This window comes from Ornithorhynchus anatinus, chromosome 6 (genome assembly GCF_004115215.2).
Source record: "Ornithorhynchus anatinus isolate Pmale09 chromosome 6, mOrnAna1.pri.v4, whole genome shotgun sequence".
Lineage (NCBI taxonomy): Eukaryota > Metazoa > Chordata > Mammalia > Monotremata > Ornithorhynchidae > Ornithorhynchus > Ornithorhynchus anatinus.
In genome coordinates this window covers 41,143,328-41,165,896 of record NC_041733.1, presented here as the reverse complement: position 1 = coordinate 41,165,896, position 22,569 = coordinate 41,143,328, and the positions used below count along the sequence as shown (strand labels likewise).

The window sequence follows — 22,569 nt, the reverse complement described above, 5'->3', positions numbered from 1 at the left end:
GTCCCGCAGCACTAACACCCTGCAGTGCACAAATAGGATGACAGGAGGGACAATCTGTCAGGCTATTACTCTGCAGACAGAGGCTGCTCAACACCTTGCCCTGACCTTGAGCAACATCAGACCACTCATGCCACGGAGGACTTTTGTGGGGAATCTGGGTACTAGGACCCCTTCAACCATCTCATGGCTGGTGAGAAGAAACTTAATTTGGTGCTCTCTCCTGCTCAGCAGCAATGTTTCCCCTCCCTCACTCACTCCCATGCCTATTGCCTTCATCATCTGTTCTAGACATTTAACTCCTGCCTTAAACCCTCGGTGCTCCCAAGTCCCTCCTTGTCAGCAAGTCAACTGCCAGTGCATAATATTGCGCTCTGCCCTTAGGATGTATTTAATACTATCACTACTACCAGAGAATCTAGTGACACTGGAGCCACTGGATTTTCCCTGTCCCTAAGTCTCCCTCACACATTTCCTCTCCACCCTCATCCTTCCCAGCTATCTCACATCTGCCCAATTTTAAAATCAGTCCCCTCAAACTTTGCTTCTGACTTCCCTTCCTTCACACTGCCCGAACACTCGCACCCACTTGTCTCCCTCTCCAGATTACCATTTTCAACCAGACCCTCTCTGCCATATTACTTCCCTCCCCACTGCTTTCAGACATACCCACTCCTAGCCTTGTTTTAGACTGAAAATTCTGTCCTTTGCCCCACATTTCCCCCAATTTGTTCACAGGGGAGATGAGTGGGATGGTGCTTAAAGAATCGACTGTCGCGTCTAATGACCTGCTGGGTGTTTGCACAGGACACAGACTACTTGGAGTTTCTACTGCCATGAGGATCTTCATCATGCAACATGGATACTGACTGGAGGGCTGCCCAGGCCTCTCCAGAGCCTGAGCTAAGAACCATCCTTGCCCCCAGCCCAACAATGCTATTTCCTTGAGGCGAAATATTATAGTGGCAGGGGCTAACTGCTGCCTCCTCCAGCAAGTGATGGGCTTGTGTCGGGTATGTCTGTGCATTGTGGGGTTGACTTAGAAGTGGGAGAAGGTGCTAGTTGGGGGGGGGGCGGGGGGGGCTCTGCTCTCTCAGCACCAAGGCCAGCCCTGGATCTGGAAGCCGGGGTTTTGTACCTGGAATAGATTCTGCTGACTGGACTGTGAGTTGGAAAAGACCCGGAGCCCTTAAATCTATAGACGGGTCAAAGCTACCAGAGTCCACAGTCCAGTCTTCAGGATCATCCCCCTCACAGAACTCTGGTCCCCAGACAAAGGAGCCCTTTGGTGCCAATGGGGGGGTGAGGGGAGTAGGGGGTGGCAGGCCTGAGAGAAAAGGGACCCAGCATCGGGAACGGCAATATCAGGTTTCCTGTGTCTGTGTATCTGTGTGCATCCCATCACTTGTGGAGGAAGAAGACTGTAGGGAATCCATGCTGAAACCAAATGAGTGGGGCCTGGAAGTATGACAGCGGTTCATGGAATTTGCCTTGTTAATGCAAGTAGTTTCCTGACTTGAAAACATCAGAGACTCATGTGGGATTCAGGGGCCTTTTGATGTCAAGAGTTTTTGTAAATTGAGAGCTGGAAGGCGCTTCTGAAAGTGCCATTCGACCCAGGGTTGCAGAATAGGTTGCTCCAAAGCCCTGTGATTCAAAGTTCTGTGAAACTCATTATGATAATGGCATTTGAGTATTCATTCATTCATTCAATAGTATTTATTGAGCGCTTACTATGTGCAGAGCACTGTATTAAGCGCTTGGGATGAACAAGTCAGCAACAGATAGAGACAGTCCCTGCCGTTTGACGGGCTTACAGTCTAATCGGGGGAGACTGACAGACGAGAACAATGGCAATAAACAGCGTCAAGGGGAAGAACATCTCGTAAAAACAATGGCAACTAAATAGAATCAAGGCGATGTACAATTCATTAACAAAATAAATAGGGTAACGAAAATATATACAGTTGAGCGGACGAGTACAGTGCTGTGGGGATGGGAAGGGAAAGGTGGAGGAGCAGAGGGAAAAGGGGAAAATGAGGCTTTAGCTGCGGAGAGGTAAAGGGGGGATGGCAGAGGGAGTAGAGGGGGAAGAGGAGCTCAGTCTGGGAACGCCTCTTGGAGGAGGTGATTTTTAAGTAGGGTTTTGAAGAGGGAAAGAGAATCAGTTTGGCGGAGGTGAGGAGGGAGGGCGTTCCAGGACCGCGGGAGGACGTGACCCAGGGGTCGACGGCGGGATAGATAGGCGAGACCGAGGGACGGTGAGGAGGTGGGCGGCAGAGGAGCGGAGCGTGCGGGGTAGGGGGAAGAGGAGCTCAGTCTGGGAACGCCTCTTGGAGGAGGTGATTTTTAAGTAGGGTTTTGAAGAGGGAAAGAGAATCAGTTTGGCGGAGGTGAGGAGGGAGGGCGTTCCAGGACCGCGGGAGGACGTGACCCAGGAGTCGACGGCGGGATAGATAGGCGAGACCGAGGGACGGTGAGGAGGTGGGCGGCAGAGGAGCGGAGCGTGCGGGGTGGGCGGTAGAAAGAGAGAAGGGAGGAGAGGTAGGAAGGGGCAAGGTGATGGAGAGCCTCGAAGCCTAGAGTGAGGAGTTTTTGTTTGGAGCGGAGGTCGATAGGCAACCACTGGAATTGTTTAAGAAGGGGAGTGACATGCCCAGATCGTTTCTGCAGGAAGATGAGCCGGGCAGCGGAGTGAAGAATAGACCGGAGCGGGGCTAAAGAGGAGGAAGGGAGGTCAGAGAGAAGGCTGACACAGTAGTCTAGCTGGGATATAACGAGAGCCCGTAATAGTAAGGTAGCCGTTTGGGTGGAGAGGAAAGGGCGGATCTTGGCGATATTGTAGAGGTGAAACCGGCAGGTCTTGGTAACGGATAGGATGTGTGGGGTGAACGAGAGGGATGAGTCAAGGATGACACCGAGATTGCGGGCCTGCGGGACGGGAAGGATGGTCATGCCATCCACGGTGATAGAGAAGGCTGGGAGAGGACCAGGTTTGGGAGGGAAGATGAGGAGCTCAGTCTTGCTCATGTTGAGTTTTAGGTGGCGGGCCGACATCCAGATGGAGACGTCCCGGAGGCAGGAGGAGATGCGAGCCTGAAGGGAGGGGGAGAGGACAGGGGCGGAGATGTAGATCTGCGTGTCATCTGCGTAGAGATGGTAGTCAAAGCCGTGAGAGCGGATGAGTTCACCGAGGGAGTGAGTGTAAATGGAGAACAGAAGAGGGCCAAGAACTGACCCTTGAGGAACTCCAACAGTTAAAGGATGGGGGGGGGGGGGAGGAGGCTACGGCGAAGGAGACCGAGAATGATCGGCCAGAGAGGTAAGAGGAGAACCAGGAGAGGACAGAGTCCGTGAAGCCAAGGTGAGATAAGGTATGGAGGAGGAGGGGATGGTCGACAGTGTCAAAGGCAGCAGAGAGGTCAAGGAGGATCAGAGTATCTACTTAGTGGCAGGCACTGTATTAAGCATGGGGGTGGATACAAGGATATGAGGTTGGACAGAGTCCCTGTCCAACATCGGGCTCACAGTTTTAATCTTCATTTTACAGTTGAAATAAGTGGGGTACAGGGAGGTTGTGACATGCTTAAGGTAACGCAACCCACAAATGGTAGGGCCAGGCTTGAAAGCCAGGTCCCTGTGACTCCCTGGCCTGTGCTCTAAACATTATGCCATGCTGCTTGTGGTCAAGTTAATGCACTCTACTCTCTCCGGCTCACGCCCAATGCCATCAATCTATCTATGTGAAATGTTTTACTTTGGCATACACTGAAATGAAATGATAGTTTGAGCCTGGTGTGCGATACTTAGGGGTTGGTGGGCTGGGGGTTATTACGGGCTAATGGGGGTTATTTCAGACTGATGTGAGTTATTAACCAAGGGTCCTTGTAGGTTAATTCACATCTCGTGGCAGACGTATCAGATGTCAGACAACTCTGTCAGCGTTGCCTTCGCCCCAGGCGCCTCGGACTTCTTCATCTTCACCCTCATCTCCCCGGTCTCTGGCTCCCCTAGTTCCATCAGGTCTGTGTCCCATCAGTTTAAGGCAGGCAAGAATCTCACAGCACCAATCCCTTGCATTGCACAGCTTGGGGTAGAATGACTTAGGGAGAATCTGACCGGCTATTACTTTCTAAAGAGTGGCTGTGCCACACATCATCCTGGCCTTGAGGACCATCCCCTTACAGCGTGGGTACAATCACTTCTCAGATTTGCCCCACCATTGAGCGATGGGTTACGTTGCCCCACAGAGGGAAGGTTTTGAGTGTGTGTGATGGGGTTAGCTTTTGGGATGGCATAGTGAGACAGGGGTTGCCACTCTTGGTACAGAGGCTGATTCTGGCAACTGGGGTTTTGTGTGGAGAAGTGGTTCTGTCGGATATGACTGTGGGACCGAGAAGACCTAGGGTCATTCCGTAGACAGGTCAAATATTCCTATGTCAACAGTTCTGTATGCAGGCTCACCCTGCACATTCTCAGACTCTGGAAGAAGGACCCCTCTATCTCTGACAGTGGTGGCTTTTGGCGGTCTAGTGTCAGGGGCAGGACAGGATGACATCAATGGATCCACTCCATTGGCCTCTGAGAAGCAGAGCCTTGAGGACTCCTGTCCGAGTCCAAGTCAGCAGGGGTGTGGAGTGGGAGGCAAAGAGCAGTGAGGTTTGGTACTAGCAGTTGACTTGTGCAGTTGTGCTGAACTTCCAGAGTCTGGAGAAGGAGCCCCTCCTGAAGTAACAGAACTGGGATTCTGAGGAGGGGGGACCACTAAGAATCAATAGGGCAGAATGTTGCAGTCAACTTAGGGGTGGTGTCATTTTGTGAGGTGCGGGGGTTGGGGGAGCGAAAACAGTGTTTGTCTCCCCCTGCCCACCCCTTCCCCCCCCAACAAAAAAAAACAAAAAATCAAGTTGTCTGCAACTTCCTACTTCACCTACAGTTGTGAGAACCTTTCCTAATGGAGATTGTGTTTGGTAACCAATGAGGACCTCAGAGGGCAGATGGGGGAACCCAGCCTCTCAGGCTCACTATTCCACCTCTCTTCTAGGGCCAGTTTCCTCAACACTATATGGGTTTCAGCCAGGACTAGCCGAGAAGCTACAGCAACAACTGACTTCCCTCAGAGGTATGCTTCAGGCTCCTCACCCAGAGGAGTTTTTGGTGGTACGCGCCAAGTTTTTGCCCACACCCCTACCAACTTGATGTCTTGCCGGATCTGACATAAAAAAAAGTCCTGCAATGCTCTGTTTGGGGTAGAATGACCAAGAGAGGAATTTGACCAACTATTTCTCTCCAAACAGATGCTGTTCAATGCATGCCCTGGCCTTGAGGATCATCCCCTTGCAGTGTGAGCATAGACAAATTAATCACCAGACTTGCCCCACCAGATTGAGCTGTGTGGACCATGTGGCCATTACCAAGGGAAGGTTTTTTGGTTTTTGGAATTTGTGTGTGTGTGTAAAATGGGGTTAGCTTTTGGGGAAGAACATTTAGGAGGAGGCTACCCCTCTTGGGTTGGAGCAAGTTCTGGAAATTGGGTCTGGGGCTCTGTGCAGGGAACTGGCTCTGTCCCACTAGACTGGGGGACTCAGAAGATGGAGGGCCCTTAATTCTCTAGATGGGGCAAACCTCCCTGTGCTCACAGTCCTGTCACTGGGGTCAACCTGCTTACCCTCAAGGCCTGGGGAAAGGACTTGTCTGGGCCTGCCAGTGGTAGTTTCTGGGAGTCCAGTGTCTGGAGTTGGGCAGGAAAACTACCACTGTGTCTATTTTGTTTCTCTTTGAAAAGCAGACTTCTGTGATTGAGTTGTCAGGTGTGGACAGGGAGCACAGAAGGCAAGCATCCCACATGAAAATAGTCCAGTTTAGTTTGGACCTCCAGTCCCTGAAGTACAAGCCCTTTCTGGACTAACAAATTTGGAGGGGGTGGCTAAGTATTAGTCAGGCACAGCTTTGCATTCAGCTTGTGTGAAAGATGGTCTCTTTCTGGACACCTCACATCTGATGGTGTTGGGATCTTTGATGGGAGGGAGAATTGGATGCTTGCCAAAAAAAGTCATCTGAAACCTTCACCCGTCTCTCTCCAGCTTGGAGATCACTGATTCTCCGAAAGAAATTAGTATCTGGGGATTTAGATGTAGGCCTCAGCTGTAGACAGAAGGCACTGTGAGAAGGCCAAGCCCTTCAGGATCACTAACCCAGACATCTCTGCCAAGGTTTCAGTATGTATCGGCCAGGACCAGTGGAGCAGCTCTAATTATTCCCCACCATCATCAGGCTGACGTTCCGGGGTCCAGTACCTTGTTTGCAGAGTAGGCCTCAGGGGTGAGTCCCTCCAGTTGTGTGTCCAAACGGCTCTGAGAGCTGGCAGGAAGTCCCTCAGCCTCAAAGCTTGGCACTGTGCAGTTTGGGGGTGGTATGACTGAGAAGAAACTCTCTGACTAGCTAGTACACCCTCAACAGAGGCTGCCCAATATGTTTCCCTGGTCTTGATGATCATCTCTCCGCAGTTTGGAGAGTCAGGTCAATTCTCAAACTTGCTCTCGTACTGAGATGGAACCATGGTCTGTACTGTTACCTCAAAGAGAGAGGGGTGTGTGGGTGTGCGAATGTGATGGGTCGGGGGGCTAGAACAGTGAGGAAGAGGATGCCACTGTTGACACAGAAGCTGGTTCTGGAAATAGGGTCTGTAGCTCTGTGTAGGGTGCTGGTTCTGTTTGTCTTGACGGTGGGACTGTCAAACTTCCTGTGCCTACGGTCTTGTGTTCGAAATCACCCTGCAAATGTGCAGGCCCCAAAGAAGGGACTTTTGTGTGTCTGACAAGGGCTTCTAGGGAAGTCAGGTAGAGGGTTCTTTGTCGGGAAAGTAAGGCAGGGATTGTCACTGTCTACCTCATCCTCGCATCCTGAGAAATTGAGTTGTGGGGATTTTAATTAATTCATTCATTCAATAGTATTCATTGAGCGCTTACTATGTGCAGAGCACTGTACTAAGCACGTGGAATGTACAAATCGGAAACAGAGACAGTCCCTGCCCATTGACGGGCTTACAGTCTAATTGGGAGAGACAGACAAAAACAATAGCAATAAATAGAATCAAGGAGATCATTAAAACAATAGCAATTCATAGAATCAAGGTGATGTACATCTCATTAACAAAATAAATAAAGTAATAAAAATATATACAATTGAGCAGATGAGCACAGTGCTGAGGGGAGGGGAAGGGAGATGGGGAGGAGCAGAGGGAAAGTGGAGGAAAAGGGGGCTTAGCTGAGGGGAGGTGAAATGGGGAGCAGGGGGGCAGCAGAGGGAGCAGAGGGAATAGGGGAAGCTCAGTCTGGGAAGGCCTCTTGAAGGAGGTGAGCTCTAAGTAGGGCTTTGAAGAGGGGAAGAGAATTAGTTTGGCGGAGATGAGGGAAGGCATTCCAGGACAGCAGGAGGACGTGGCCCAGGGGTCGACGGCAGGATAGGCGAGAACGGGAGATGGTGAGGAGGTGGGCGGCAGAGGAGCGGAGCGTGTGGGGTGGGGAGTAGAAAGAGAGAAGGGAGGAGAGGTAGGAGGGGGCAACGGTGATGGAGAGCCTTGAAACCTAGAGTGAGAAGTTTTTGTTTCTTGTGGAGGTTGATAGGCAAACTCTGGAGGTTTTTAAGAAGGGGAGTGACATGCCCAGAGCGTTTCTGCAGGAAGATGAGCCGGGCAACAGAATGAAGAATAGACTGGAGTGGGGAGAGACAGGAGGAAGGGAGCTCAGAGAGAAGGCTGACACAATAATCCAGCAGCGATATTATGAGAGCCTGTACCAGTAAATAGCCGTTTGGGTGGAGAGGAAAGGGCGGATCTTGGCGATATTATAAAGGTGAGACCGGCAGGTTTTGGTGACGTATTGGATGTGTGGGGTGAATGAGAGAGCCGAGTCAAAGATGACACTGAGGTTGCGGGCTTGAGAGATGGGAAGGATGGTCTTACCAATCCACAGTGATAGAGAAGTCAGGAAGAGGACAGGGCTTGGGAGGGAAGATAAGGAGCTCAGTTTTGGACAGGTTGAGTTTTAGGTGGCGGGCAGGCATCCAGGCAGAAACGTCTTGGAGGCAGGAGGAGATACGAACCTGAAAAGAGGGGGAGAGGATGGGGAGAAATGAAGATAATGTTGGTATTTGTCAAGAGCTTAATATGTGCAGAGAACTGTTCTAAGCGCTGGGGTAGACACAGTCCCGCTGCTGAAATAATTCCTTCCTCACTGCTTTTCACACGTGCCCACACCTCAGCAAGTCTTACACAAAAAAAGAACCTGCCCTGTACCCCTTAATCCCGCCGCAATGCTCACTTTGAACCCTTCCTACCATTCTTGTCCAAAACCCTAGAATGGGACATTTATACCAGCTGCCTCTTGTTCCTTTTCAACCACCTCCTCAGTCGCTCTAAAATCAAGCTCCACTTGTTTGAGACTGCAGATTTCCTCCTCATCCTTATCCTTGTCCTCCTTCACTTCCACAGTAGAATTAATAATAATCATGGTTATTACTAAGTGCTTAGTTTGGGTCAAGCACTGTTCTAAACACAGTGGTAGATAGAAGCTAATCAGGTGGGACCCAGCCCCTGTTCTACATGGGGGGTTCATAATCTTAGTATCCATTTGGCGGCTGAGGTAATTGAGACAGAGAAGTGAAGTGGCATGCCCAAGGACACACAATAGACAAATGGCAGAGCAGAGATTAGAACCCAAGCCCTTCTGATGCACAGGTCTCTGCTCTAGCCATTGGGTCATTATACTCCTACTCCTCCTCCCCCTTTAATCTGTCAGGATGTTCTTCAGTCCTGTCTTTTTTGGCCTGCTAGCTCCTTCTGACGCCAGGGACCACCTTGTTCACCTGTGAACACTACATAGTGACAATTTTCCCAACACACCCCCCTCCCAGTTTTCCTCATCTGGCCTCTTTTTCTTGCTTTTGCTTCGACACTTGCTCTACCTCCCTCCTCTTACCTGTGGGTGGCCCTCAAGTTTGGATTCTCTTCTCTTCTCATGCTCTCCCCACTCCCTTGGACCCCAGATATCCACAACATAATCTCACTCTTCTCCCCCTACAGTTCAGCCTACCCGCTCAACTTGTGAGATGAGCTACTCATGGGGCCTCTCTCTCAGTTCCGCACTCTTAGGCTTTCACTGTCTTCCTGCTTATCCTTTTTCCTTAGACCCTCAAATTCCTCCCCAACCTTCTCAGGAGTCAGACGATTGCCTTCCATTTTGAAGGATCTTCTGAGATGACATCTTCTCCAGGAGGTGGTGTGTGATGAATCTTTCATCTCTCCATCCTATTTTCCCCTCACAAACTGCCACTTTAATGATCTCATGCTTGAGAGACTTGGGCATTCACTAACCCTAACCTGCTATGGCACCTAGACCCTAGGAAGAAGTACTAGAATATGACAGGTACCTGTTTCCCCTGCTAAAATATAATGTCACAGCGGGCAGGGAGCAGCATGCAGGATGATGGACTGCAAGGTCTGTAACTAATTCAAGTATATTTTGGGCACAGGATCCACCACTGCAGATGTGTACAGCTCAGAACTAGTAGGGGAACATCCGTCTCACTCCGGGGATGGACATTTTCTTATCCACATAGCCAGAGGAGGCCCAGAGAGCAACCGTGAGTATTGAGGTCTATCTGGAATGAGCTAGACGTTCCTCTAAAGGACTTGTCTTGGCTTGGGCTCAGAGGAGCCAAGATAGAGAGTCCAACCCAGTCGACCCGAAAATGATGCTTGTCATCTGGGTCATCTTTCTTGATCAACGAGCGCTCATGTTTTCAGGGGAGCTGAGACGAGGGAAAGTCCCCGAAGAACAGATTAGGTCACGACCGATTGCTGGTCGTTCCCCTGGACACAGGCAAGTCAGAATTAGCACAGCTACGAGAAGCTTCAGGGAAGAGCGTGGATTTCCCGTCGCCTCTGACATCTCCCTCGTCTCTGGCGTCTCCCAAGGTTTACAGTAACTAAATAACTAAACCAGAACTGTTTATTTTTCTACTCCGATGGTATATGTACCTGTAATACATTTATGTATGATAATGTCTATCTCCCACTCTAGCCTGTAAACCCAGAGTGGGGAAACAATGTGGTCATTGTTAGTTGCACTGTACTCTCCCCAAGGCTGTGGACAGTGTAAGAGTTGAATAAAAATGATGGATTGGGCTTGAGAACAACCATGAGGTCTGGGGAGTCTGCCAGAATGGGTGGGGGTGAGGGCTACTTGGGGGGAGTGGGAGAGGGTGGTGGAATGGAAGGGGATGGGTTGTTGGGAGTCGTGTTGGGGGAGGTTGGGGACGTAAGGCACGGGGGGTGGGGGGAATAGGGTGGGCAGTGGGAATGCAGGGTAGGGGGTGGGGTGTAGTTAGGGGAGTGGGGGATGTGGTTGTGATGGGTGTGGCACCTGGGGTCCCAAGTTGGTTACTGGGGGCACAAATGGGTTATTGAGGCCCTGGGTGCTGTTGTGAGTTGTTGCACCCCTCAGGGGCCTACCTGGGAATATTTTGCCTCCTGGGGGTGAAAGTGAGTTGTTTGATTCCCATGGGCTCATGTGGGATATTTGACCCTCCAGGGGCCCAGGTCCATTCATACACCACCAAGGGGCCAATGTCATTTATTTGGCCCCACAAGGGCCTGTTTCAGTTATGCCCACTGAGGCCCATGAGTGTTATATCACCGCCCCACCCCAGCCCCCCCAAGGGCCCATGTGCAATATGATGTAAGTCACAACTCTCCTGTGTTGGGCAGCAGCAGCATGAGAGAGAGTCGAGGGTGAAGTCTCGAGTTTATGGCAAGGAAGAAGGCGATGGTAAGCTACTGACATATTTTTTACCAAGTAAACTCTGTAGATACACCACCAGAATGATTGCAGATAGAGATGGGGCATTCTGGGAGAGATGTGTCCATGACATCGCTATAGGTCGGAGACGACTTGAAGGCATAAGAAAAGACGGGCCCACGTGGGTCATTTAATATTCAAGGAGCCCATGTGGATTATTTGCCCCCGCCCCAGGCCCATATGGCCTAAATGGAGGCTTCACTCTCTGCTGAGCAACAGGCCCAAGCTCCTCTCTGCTTCGTGAGGTGAGGGTGGTTCATGCTGAGATTTGGGGAAGGGCTTCCTTAGCTGCTTTTAGGAGGTTGTGGAGCTAGAATCAGGAGTGAAAGATGGTGATGCTCACACACCCAAAGACTGCCCCCTAGGTCCGAGTGTCACCCTGGACAGATGGGAGGCGTTTTGGGAGATGGAGGGGTATTGGCCTTGGGGAATGGAAGGAGAGCGGTTGATGCTGCCACCTTGAGTTTTGAGGGCTGAGAGAGCACTTTCAAACTCCGTACAGGTTTCTACGGTCTTCTTTCTCAGTGGAGAGATTCCAGAGCAGGTGGTCTTTTCTCTTCTCCCGACTTCCTATCCCCAGAGAAGCCCCTGCATGGCGATGGCGAATAACTCCCTTAGCTCTCGGTCCCAGAAGGAACCATCAACCAGAATCCCAACCCAGAGCTGCCAGGGAGGACGGCTCCTCTTGTCTTCCCAGCCCAGCAGAGAGCAGCTTAGGTGTGGATGACTCGGGTGAGTGGAGGTGGGATTGTAGAGGTAATTGGCTGATGTGAATGCTTCTGTAGAGGTTGCTCAGTGCATTTTTAGAGTTCTGGAGAGAGTATCCAACTGTCTGGTTTCCAGAACCACAACCCACTCACGTGGAGAAATGGAGCCAGAAGCCACCCTGCCTATCCAAAGGGAAGATGGAGTGTACGTGTGTTTGTGTCTACATGTGCCTGTGTGATGGGGATTAGTCTTATGAGGAAGGGGCTGCCGCTCTCAGCACAGTGACTCATTCTGGAATTGTGAGTTAGCACAGCAAACTCATTCCATTTGACTTGACTCTGGAAGCTGAGGAGACCCAAGGACCTTAAAGCTATAGGTGGGTCAAACCTCCCTGTGCCCCCAGTCCCACCTGCAGAGTCACCTTGCCTCTCTCTCCTTTCCCTGGGGTGTGTGTGTGTGTGGTGTTGGGGGCAGGGGGGAGAGAAGCGTCAGGAGTGTTGCCTTGCCATTCCTCTCTGGAGATCAGAGTTGTGGGGTTCCCAATCTGACTTTGAGGTGTGCCTGAAAATGGGGAAGAGCCAAAAAAGTGGACGTTTCTTTCAATTGAGTGGTGTCCTATTTTGCAGGTACATGGAACATTTCCAGATTTTGAAACAGAAACCCCTCTGTCGTCAACTCCATCATCATCGTGCGTGTCATGTCTTCGGGCAGATCTCCGTCCTGGCTGGTGGTCCACTGTCCACACCTATTTGGGATGTCTCGGCGGAAAGATCTCAGCGTCCTGCGTCCCGGGCAACAGTCGTTGGTCCACTTGGTTTGTGGCCTCTCAGCGGAGAGATTTCCCAAGTCCAGGAATTTATCGGTCAGGACCATTTGAGAAGCTTCAGCACTGCTCCGCTCGTGTCAACTTGAGGTTCTTCTGCCCTCGTCCAGAGAGGAAGTTTTGATGGTGAGTCTCAAATCCCCCAACTCTATGTGCAGCTAGTTTTGAGACCTTGGCAGAAGAACCGTAGCCCTGGCTGTGTATGGCTCAGAGCTGAATGACCAAGGGGCAAATCTGACCGTCTCCTACTCTGTCTACAGAGGCTGCTTGATGCGTCTCCCCACCGGAGGACTCTTTCCCTGCAGTGTGGGCACGGTGAGGTCCATCTCCAGACTCGTTATGTTGTTGACAGATGGAACCACAGGCTATACTGCCATGTTAAAGGGATGGTGATCTGTGCATATGTGTGGGTGTATGTTTGCATGAAGGAGTTAAAACAAGTAGGCAGCTGCCGCTTTTGGCAAGGAAGCTGGTTCTGAAAATAGGGGCCCAGGGGTCTGTGCAGGGAACTGGTTCTGTCTGACTTGACTGTGGAACTGAGAATAATAATGTTGGTATTTGTTAAGCGCTTACTATGTGCAGAGCACTGTTCTAAGCGCTGGGGTAGACACAGGGGAATCAGGTTGTCCCACGTAGGGCTCACAGTCTTAATCCCCATTTTACAGATGAGGGAACTGAGGCACAGAGAAGTGAAGTGACTTGCCCACAGTCACACAGCTGACAGGTGGCAGAGCAGGGATTCAAACCCATGACCTCTGACTCCAAAGCCCATGCTCTTTCCGCTGAGCCACGCTGCTTCTCAAGACCAAGACCAAGAGAAGACCAAGGACCCTTAATTCTGTAGCTGGGTCAAAACTTCCTGGCCCCACAGTCCTGTCTGCAGAGTCAACCTGCTCACCCTCAGCCCTTGGAGAATAATAAGTATCATTATTATATTATTTAAGTGCTTACTATGTGCCAAGCACTGTTCTAAGTGCTGGCGTGGATACAAACATATTGGGTTGGACACAGTTTCTTTCCACGTGAGGCTCACTAAACTCCATCTCCATTTTACAGATGAGGTAACCAAGGCTCAGAGAACTGAAGTGACTTGTCCAAGAACACACAGCAGATGAGAGCTGGAGCCAGGAATAGAACAAAGGGACCTGTCTTGGCCTGCCAGTGGTTGCTGCTGGGAATCTAGGGTTCAGAATCAGCCAGGAAGACTATTGGTGTGTCCCCTCTCTGCCTCTTTGAAAAACAGAGTTGAGAAATTGAGTTGCCCCAGGTGTGGACAGGGAGCATGGAAGACAGACAAAACTGAATTTTTTCCAGTTTGGTTTGGACCTCCAGTCCCTGGAGTACGAGCCCTTCCTGAACTAACCAATTTGAAAGGGGTGGCTAAGTATTAGTAGAGCAGAGAGTTGCATTCACCTTAGGTGGGATTGATTGTCTGTGTTCGTAGACCTCACCCCTCGTGAGGTTGGGGTCACTGGGAGGAGGGAGAATTGAGTGCTTACAAAACAAAAACAAAATGGTTGTCTGAAATGCCTTCCCTTCTCACTTCAGCTTCAGGGTCCTTGATTCTCCTGGAGACATTAATATCTGGTGACTGAGATGTGGTGCTCAGGTGCTGACAGAGGGTCAGGGTGAAAAACTCAAACCTTCCCGATCACCAATCCAGATGTCCCTGCCAAGGTTTCCGATGTGCGTCGGACAGGACCGACAGAGGAGCTCCGATTACACCCCACCGATGCTCTGGGGTCCTTTACCGTGGCGCCAGAGGAGGCCTCAGTAGTAGGTTTCCCCAGTTCAGTTTCTACCCAGTTCACAGACCCTGCAGGAAGTCCCGCATTCTCAATGCAAGGCAGTGCACTAGTTGTGGTGGGATCCAGTTCCATTCAGTCGTATTTATTGAGGTATTGTTGTGTGCAGAGCATTGTACTAAGTGCTTGGGAGAGTACATTCCCTACCCATAACAAGCTTACACTCTATAGCGGGGGAGACAGACATTAACAGAAATATATAAATGACAGATATGTACATAAATGCCAGGGGATCGGGAGTGGGGAAGAACAAAAGGAGCAAGTCAGGGTGACCCGGAAGGGAGTGGGAGAAGAGGAAAAGGGGAAGACCTCCTGGTGGAGATGTGCCTTCAATAAGGCTTGAAAGTGGAGGAGAGTAGTTGTCTCTGGGACTTGAGGGAGAGCGTTGGAGGCCCAAGGCAGGACGTGGGCGAGCGGTCGGAGACGAGATAGGGGTGATGGCAGCCGAGTGAGAAGGTTGGGATAGAGGAGCAAAGTGGAGAGGAGCTGGGTTGTATTAGGAGAGAGTAGTGATGTGAGGTGGGGGGAACAAAGTGATTGACTGCTTTAAGGCCAATGCTAAAGAGTTGTTGTTTGGGGAGGAGGTGGATGTGCAACCACTGGAGTTTTTTGAGGAGTGAGTAGCATGTCTTGAACACTGCTGTAGAAAAATGATCCGGGCAGCTGAATGAAGTGTTCCTTCATTCATTCGTATTTATCGAGCACTTACTGTGTGCAGAGCCCTGTACTAAGCACCTGGAATATACAGTTGGGCAACAGATGGAGACAGTCCCTGCCCAATAACAGGCTCACAGTCTAAACGGGGGGAGACAGACAGCAAAAGAAAACAAGTAGTCTGGCGTAGATATCATCAAGATGAATAGAATCATCAATATATACACATCATTAACAAAATAAATAAATGAATAATATACACATCTGCACAGTGCTGTGGGGAGGGGAAGAGGGCGGGAGAAGTGGGAATGGAGAGGGGAGGAGGAGCAGAGGGAAAGGGGGGCTCAGTCTGGGAAGGCCTCCTGGAGGAGGTGAGCTCTCAGTAGGGCTTTGAAGAGGGCAAGAGACTTAGTTTGGCAGATGTGAGGAGGGAGTGCATTCCAGAACAGCAGTAGGACGTGGGCCAGGGATCGATGGTGGGATGAACGTCAACAAGGGACCGTGAGGGGGTGAAGGGCAGAGGAGCGGCATGTACGGGGTAGGCTGTATTAAGAGAGAAGGGAGGTGAGGTAGAAGGGGACAAGGTGATGAAGGGCTTTGAAGCCAAGAGTGAGGAGTTTTTGTTTCATGCAAATATTGATTGGAGTTGGGAGAGGCAGGAGGCTGGGAGGTCAGCAAGGAGGCTATTGCAGGAAGGATAGGCTGAGTGATTATATTGAGGTGGTAGCAGTTTGGATGGAGAGGAATGGGCTGATTTTAGCGATGATGCGGAGGTGGGACTGACAGGATTTAGTGATGAATTTAATATGTGGGTTGACTGAGGGACAGGAGTCAAGGATAACACCAAGGTTATGGGGCTTGTGAGACAGGAAGGATGGTGGTGCCATCTAACTTGATGGAAGTTGTGGTCAGGACAGGGTATGGGTGGGAAGGTAAGGAGTTGTGGAGCCAAATGTCAGGTTCTCAGACCTGCCACCCACTCCCATGCAGAAATGGAGCCAACACCTGTACTAGCTGTCCAAAGGGAAGGTGGCACAGGGTGGAGCTCGGGGGGGGAGCGGGAGGTGGGGGGTGACGTGTGTGTATGTGTGATGGTATTAGCCTTTGGGTAAAGTTAGAGAGGTGGGAGCTTCCAACCTTGGTACAGAGGCTGGTTCTGGAAGCTGAGGCTCTGGCAGGGAACCAGTTCTGTTGGACTCAACTGTGAGATGGAGAAGATCCGGGGCCCAGAATTCTATATATGGGTCAAATCTCCCTGTGTCCATCCACTGCCCTGTCTGCAGGACAGTCACTTGTCACACTGCACATCCTTAGTCCCTGGAGAAGGGATTCTTCTCTGTCAGTGATATCTTCTCGAGGCCTAGTGTCCGGAGCACAAGGTTGGGGAACCCGGCCCCTCAGACTCATTCATCCACATTTGTTTTTGAAGGCCAGGTTTTTCAACTCTAGAAGGGTTTCAGGCAGGACCGGCGGAGAAGCTCCGATGACACCTTACTTCCATCAGACCCAGGATCTACTGCCTCCTACCCAGAGGAGGGCTCTGCAGTGAGTCCTGTGTGTCTTGGAGCGGATGGGAGGTGCGGTGTGGGGAGGAATGGGAGTGTGAGTCTGTGTTGTTGGCTGTGATACAGAAAGGAATCCCATAGGACCCACCTCAGCAGTGCATAGCTCAGGGTAGGATGACACAAGGAAGAATCTGACCTCCTATTACGCTCCAAACAGAGGCTGCTCAATGCATCACCCTTACCTTAAGGACTATCCCTCTGCAGTGTAGGCACAGTTAAATCCATTTTCATAATGCCCCGTCTTTGAGAAATGGAGTTGTGGGTTATGTTCCCACCACAAAGAGAAGGTTTTCCTTTTGTGTTGGTGTTTGTGTATATATGTCAGTGGGGTTAGCTTTGGGGAAAGGAGAACGAAGATGGGGCTGCCACTCTTGGTACAGAGGTTGACTCAAATTGAGGCTGAGGTTCAGCGTGGAGAGCCTGATCTGTTTGACTTGAATATGGGACTGAGCACCACCTGGGCCCTTAATTCTCTAGAAGAGTCAAACCTCCGTGTGCCCGCAGCCTGGTCTGCAGGGTCAACTGGCGTGTGTTCTATTCCCAGAGAAGGGACGAGTTTGGGCCTAGCATGGCGGCTTCTGGGTGTGTAGTTTCAGGAGCAGGACAGGGTAGCATCCGTGTGTCCACCCCCTTCTTCTCTGAGAAGCGGAGTTGTGCGGACTCCCATCGGAGACCATTTCAACAGGGGTGTGGTGGGGAGGAGCAGCACAGGAGGAGTGACTTGTAATAGAAATTGAATGGTTGTTCTGGACCTCCAGTCCCTGGAGAATGAGCTTTACTGGGGTTTCGAGAAGGGGGCAGGTAAGTATTGATAGAGCAGAGGGCTGCAGTCAGCTTACCTGTGGTGGTCAGTGTTTGGGGGCAGGGAGGGGGAAACGAGTGACCAAAAGGGGAAAAAAAACCGAACCTAGACTGTCATCTCTTACCACTCATTCATTCAATCTTTTTAATTGAGCATTTACTGTGTGCAGAGCACTGTACTAAGCAGTTGGGAAAGTACAGTACAGCAATGAAGAGATAATTCCTGCTCACTAGGAGCTCACAGTCTAGAGGGAGGAGGCAGATATCCATACAAGTCAACAGACATCAATATAAAGAAATAAAATTGCAGATAGATACATAAGTGCTGAGGGGAAGGAGGAACAGCAGAGGAAGCCAGTCAGGGCGATGGAGAAGGGAGTGGGAGCTGAGGAGAAGTGGGGCTGGGAAGGCCTCCTGAAGGAGATGTTCCTTCAGTTAGGGTTTGAAGCAGGGGGTGGGGGAGGGCGGGGCGGGAGAGAGTAATCGTCTGGCAGATTTGAGGAGGGAGGGCGTTCCAGGTCAGTAAACCAGTGGTCGGCAACAAGATAGGATAGGTGGAGGGCCCAGTGAGAAGGTTAGTGCCAGAAGAGTGAAGTTCCCGTCTGGATTAGGGAAAGAGAGATGTGATGTGAGGCAGGAGGGGGTGTGGTGATGGAGAGCTTTGAAGCGAGTGATGAGGAGTTTTGTTTGATATGGAGGTGGATAGGCAATTCCTGGAGATTTTTGAGGGGGTGGAGGGTGGGCGGTGGGGGACTGACATGTACTTTAGGTTGCTGTAGAAAGATGATCCGGGCAGTGGAGTTAGGTATGGACTGGAGTGGGGAGAGACAGGAGGTTGGGAGGTCGGAAAGGAGGCTGATGCAGTAACCTAGGTGGGATAGGATGAGTGACTGCATTAATTTGGTAGCAGGTTAGGTGGAGAGGAAAGAGCAGACTTGAGTGATGTTGTGAAGGGGAGAAGTGATGCTCCTGGAGACTGAAGTGTTGGGCAACAGATAAGAATGTCAGAGGGCAGGATGGGGGAACCCGGGCCCTCTGGCTCACGAATCCACGTGTGCCTTCCAAGGCCAGTTTCCTCAACCCCAAATGGGTTTCACCCAAGACCGGTGAAGAATCTCCCGTGACAATTCAATTCCGTGCCAGCGATGCTCCAGGCTTCTCCACCAGGCACCCAAAGGAGGTTTGGGTGGTGAGCCCAATTTTTGCCCACACCGTTACCAGCTCCATGCCTTCTCAGATCAGAGACAGAAAGAAGACCCATAGAGCTCAGCTCAGGATAGGATGTCCAAGGGCGTGATCTGACTTGCTTTTCTCTCCAAATAGATGGAGAAGCAGCATGGTATAGTGGAGAAGGCACGGGCCTGGGAGTCAGAAGGTCATGAGTTCTAATCCGGACTGTGCTGCTTGTCTGCTGTGGGTGGCCTTTGGCAAGTCACTTCACTTCTCTGTGCCTCCGTTTCCTCATAGGTAAAATGGGGACTAAGACTGTGAGCCCCTCATGGGACAGGGAGTGCGTCCAACATGATTTGCGTGTATCCATCCCAGCGCTCGGTACAGTGCCTGGCACCCAGAAAGCACTTCACAGATACCAGATGAAATAGATACCATTCAATTCATAGCCCTGGCTTTGAGAACCATCCTCTTGCAGTGTGGGCACACTCTAGTCAATCCCCAGACTTGTCCCACCAGTGAGAGATTAAACTATGGACTATGTTGCCACCACAAAAGGAAGGATTTAGGGGGGAGCGGTGGGAGGTGTGTCCAGAGTGCCTGTGTGTGTACCCACTTCCTTCTTTTCCAGTCCGGTATGGGCAGGGATTGTCTCTCTTGCCAAGTGCTCAGTATGGTCCTCTGCACACAGTAAGTGCTCAATAAATCTGAATGAATGAATGCATGGTGACCTTTAGCCTTCAACCTGAGTTTTTGTAGGGAGCATAGAAAGATTGGGTCCTGGGTACTGCAGGTCGTATCACTCTCTTGTTTAGTCTGCCAATGCACTGGAAACTTCTTGCTCTTGAAGTCCAGGCCGCTCTCAGGTTGGGACTGTGGGAATCCAAAGGCAGGGGGAGGGAAGAGTGGAGAAGCCAGGGCATATGTGGTGGTCCTCTCAGACCTGTTGAGAAATAACTTGATTGAGGGGGGTGGAGGAATGTCTTCATTTTGGAGAAACCACACTGGTTTGCATCTCTTTCCATTTCCTTCTCAACTTACAGGAGCACCGTCAGACCACTCACGCTGCAGAGTGCTGCTGGAGGGAATGTATGTACTAGGACCACCTTGACACTCTCATAGCTGGTGAGAAGGCATTTAACTTAACCTGTCTTCTGCTCAGCTACAACGATTCCCCTCCGAATGACTCCCATGCCTATTGCTTTCACCATCCATCCCAGACTTATAATTCCTGCCTTTAACTCCCAGTGCCCCAACTCCCTTCTTGTCGCCAAGGCAACTGCCAGTGCTTCATAACAAGCTCTTTCATGTAGGAAGTATGAGTCAATACTATCAGTACTAAAAGAGAGTCCTCATTCTCCGTCTTGTCTTTCTTGTCCTCTGAGCTGCGTGTGACAGTGTGGACCACCCTGTTCTCCTGTGAACTCTATGTCCTCTCAATTTCCCCTTTGCAGCCCCCTCCTGGTTTTCCTTCTTGGGCTTTTCTTTCTTGCTCTTCCTCTGACACTTCCTGTGGGTGACCCCCATGGTTGGATCCTCCTCCTATTCTCAGTCTCTCCCCACTCCCTTAGACATCCAGATGGTTTCCTAGATACCCACTACCTAGCCTCATTCTTCTCTCCCTACGACTCAGCCCACACAGTTTACTCTTGAGGTGAGCTCCTCATCATGCCTCTCTCTCTCTGTCTTGCATTTCTCACTCTTCTCTTGCTTACTCTTCCTTTGACCCTCTAGGTCCTCCCCAACCTTCTCACGGAGCAGACAGTGTCTTCCATCTTTAAGGATCTTCTGAGGTGACATCTTTTCCAGGAGGTAGTGTGTGATTCTCTATTCACTTTTCATCCTTCCACCCTATTTTTCCCCCCAAACTGCCACTTCAGTGTTCTCAGCACTTCAAGAGCTGGGCATTCACTAATCCTAATCCCCTATGGCACCTTGACACTGAGTGCCAGTAGGAAGAAGTCTTAGAATATGACGGGTACCTATTTGCCCTGCTAAAAGGTAATCTTCTGAAAGGCAGGGACCGTGTCTCCTCCTTATACTGTACTCTTCTAAGTACTTAGTAGTTAGCAAATTCTGTGTGTTGTGTGCAGGGTGGCCTAAAAGATCTGTAAGCAATCCAAGTGTCATTTGGGGCTAGAATCCACCATTCTTGATGTATACGGGTCAGGGTCAGTAGAGACACATCTGTCTCTCCCTGGGATGGATACGTGTTTATCCAAGTGGCCAGAGGAGACCCAGAGAGCAAAGGTGTCCTGAGGCCTATCTGGAAGAAAGAGGAAGCTCCCCCAAGAACTTGTCTTAACTTGATTGGCTCAGAGTAGCCACGGTAGAGACCCCGCCCCTGGGCACCCTAAAACCATGCCTGTCATTTGGGTGTTCCTTTTTGACTAACTATTGCTTGTGTTCACAGGGGAGCCGAGATGAGGGAAGGCGCCCAAAGAATGGACTAGGTCATGACGGACCACTCCCCCGCCTTTCCTCCAGACAAGGCCCACTCGAGTTCTCCACGGCCACGAGGCTGTTGACCGTGCAGCGTGGACACCAACCGGTTGGCTCCCCGGGCTTCTCCAGAGACTGAGTTAAGACCAATCCCTCAACCCCAATCCAACAATGCCAATTCCTTGAGGCGAAATATTATGTTGCCAGGGCCTATCTGCTGCCTCCTCCAGAAAGCGATGGGTTTGTTGGAGATACGTGTTTGCATCGTGGGGTTGACTTTGAGGTGTGAGGGTGGTGTTCATTCATTGCAGCATATTTATTGAGCATCTACTGTGTTCAGAGCATTGTACTGAGGGCTTGGGAGAGTAGAGTATCCCAATAAACAGACCCATTTCCTGCCCACAGTGAGCCTACAGTCTAGTGGGGGAGACAGACATTGATATAAGTGGGGATTGGGGGGGGGACAAAGAAAGGGAGCAAGTCAGGGTGACAAGTAGGTGCTAGACTTGGGGGCCGGAATGGGTGGCCTCCTCTCACGCAGCCCGAGGCCGGCCCTGGAACTCGGCTCCTTATCGGGAATAGGTTCCGCCGACTTAACCGTGGGCCGGAGTAGGCCCGGTGCCCTTAATCTGTAGATGGGTCAAAGCTACCTGCGTCCACAGTAGGGTCTTCAGCATCGCTCTGCACAGAACTCTGGTGCCCAGAGAAAGGAGCCCCTTGGTGCTGATGGTGGGGAAGGCCTGGGGAGAAAGAGAACCCAGAATCAAGAATGCGTCAATTTGCCATTTCAGGTTTTGGGTCTCTGCGTGGCCCATGACTTGTGGAGAAGAGCATTATAGGGAATCTAGGCTGAGACCAAAACAGTGTGGGGCTGCTGGAAGAGCAACAGTTGTTCATGGAAACTCATTGTGAATGCAACTAGTTTCCTCAGCTGAAAGCCTTAGAGTGATGGTTTGAGTGAGCCTGATGTGGGGTGCAGGGTCCTTTTGGGGTCAAGAATCGATAAAATGAGAACTGCAAGGAGGTTCTAAACCCTCCACTTGACCCAAGGAGGCAGAAGAGTTTGCTCCAAAGCCCTGTGTTTCAGCACTTTGTGACACTCACGATGGTGATGATAATAATGACCTTTGTTAAGTGCTTACTATATGCCAGGCACTGTTCTAAGCATGAGGGTGGATGGAAGCAAATGGGGTTGGACACGGTCCCTGTCCCACATGGGGCTCTCAGTCTTGATCCCCATTTTACAGGTGAGGTAACTGGGGCACAGAGAAGTGAAGTGACTTGTCCAAGGTAAAACAGACAAGTGGCAGGGCCAGGCTTGATACCCAGATCCTTTGGACTCCCAGGCCTGTGCTCTCTCTACTAGGTCATGCTGCTGCTTGACAGGTCATGAACATGCTCTTTCCCCCGCCTCCCCCCTGCCGCCCCCAACCAGGTCTGTGACCCATCAGCTATGATGCAAACAGGAGTCCCACAGCACCAACCCCCTGAAATGCACAGCTCGGCGTAGGATGACTCAAGGGAGAATCTGACCGGCTATTACTCGGCAAGTAGAGGCTGCTCAATGGCTCGCCCTGGCCTCGAGAACCATCCCCTTGCAGTGTGGGTCCAATCAAATCAGTTCTCAGATTTCCCCCACCCTGGAAAGGTGGGGCTGTAGGCTCCGCTGCCACCACAAAGGGAAGGTTTGGCTTATGTGTGTGTGAGAGAGAGAGAGAGAGAACGATGGGCTTAGTTTGGGGCTA

General features: G+C 50.9%; 2 long non-coding RNA genes across 2 annotated transcripts; both read left to right on the top strand.

The window, feature by feature from the left end:
• Window positions 1-22,365, top strand: LOC103167954. Its single transcript, XR_005660138.1, has 13 exons — window positions 1-190; window positions 805-1,010; window positions 3,889-4,020; window positions 5,042-5,119; window positions 5,295-6,318; window positions 9,529-9,639; window positions 11,437-11,588; window positions 12,191-12,513; window positions 12,648-12,702; window positions 19,426-19,507; window positions 20,117-20,194; window positions 20,796-20,963; window positions 22,260-22,365. It is a non-coding gene; the product is annotated as an uncharacterized LOC103167954 (long non-coding RNA).
• LOC114812953 lies at window positions 13,450-18,576 on the top strand. Its single transcript, XR_003760566.2, has 4 exons — window positions 13,450-13,598; window positions 13,936-14,163; window positions 16,276-16,391; window positions 18,536-18,576. It is a non-coding gene; the product is annotated as an uncharacterized LOC114812953 (long non-coding RNA).
• Window positions 22,366-22,569: the final 204 nt, after the last annotated feature.